The 1092-nt window shown below is 39.5% G+C and overlaps 1 pseudogene; it reads left to right on the top strand.

Moving 5' to 3' along the window:
• The first annotated feature begins 223 nt into the window (after nt 1–223).
• On the top strand, nt 224–695 carry LOC133764625 (mitochondrial inner membrane protease subunit 1-like; annotated as a pseudogene).
• Nucleotides 696–1092: the final 397 nt, after the last annotated feature.

A 1092-nucleotide genomic window follows, 5' to 3' on the forward strand; every position in this document is an offset into this window, starting at 1 on the left:
AAGCAGACTTCCACACTGCTCAGGTGAGAAAGGCCCACCTGAGTCCTGGATGAGGGTTTTCTAGGATTCACTGGGGCCAGAGGAATCTTGAAACCATGGATCAATTACATATTCTTTGAAATATGCTTTGGACTTTGTTTTTCTGGAAGCCCTGCTGTTACCCTAAAAATTGAGTGTTTTGTAAAATATTCTTATGGTCAATGGTAGCAGTCTACATAGAACTATGCCTTGAGTTGTTCTAGGGAAAATCTTAAAATTTGTTGGCTATGTAATTCAGTTTTGCTGTATAGCTCTTTGCAATTTTGAATATGTTGGTCGATATGTGTTCTGGACTATTAGTGCAGCCTACAATTCAAAATTCAGATACTGTCTTTGCAGAAAATCTTAGTCAACATTTTTATGATATCCACAGAGGTGATATTGTGATTGCAAACAACCTGTGTGACCCAAAATCAAGTATTTGTAAAAGAGTAACTGGTTTGGAAGGAGAGAAAATCCTTACCACTGGTTCATCAGATTCCCTTAAAGCTGTAGTTATGTCCCAACAGGTCATGTTTGGTTAGGAGGTGACGATCTACCAACTTCTATGGATTCCAGGTACTATGAACCTATTCCATATGGATTAATAAGATTTTTGGATTGATTTTGGATCTCTACATGACAGTCCTAATGGACACAGATTTTCTGATGATTAGTGAGGATTTATTCTTTTGATATTATATTGTATCCTTTTCAAGTGAGCTTTTATTTCCATTGAAACAATGTACTTACCAATAAACTATTTACAATTTACAAGGGGGAGGGGGAGCTGTGGCCTAATGAGTAAAGCAACTGACTGGAGCACCTGCTTCCCATATGAGTACCCTTTCAAGTCCCTGCTGCTACACTTGTGATCCAGCTCCCTGATAAGGCACCTGGGAAAGAAGCAGAAGATGCCTCTACATCCATATGGGAGACCAGGAGAAATTTCCTGGTTTCTGGCTCCTGGCTAAGGACAGACAGCTTGGGCCATTGTGGCAATTCGAGGAGTGAACTACTGGATGGAAACTCTTTCTGTCTATCTCTTTCTCTGTAACTTTGTCTTTCAAATAA

The sequence above is a fragment of the Lepus europaeus genome, chromosome 7 (genome assembly GCF_033115175.1).
Source record: "Lepus europaeus isolate LE1 chromosome 7, mLepTim1.pri, whole genome shotgun sequence".
NCBI lineage: Eukaryota > Metazoa > Chordata > Mammalia > Lagomorpha > Leporidae > Lepus > Lepus europaeus.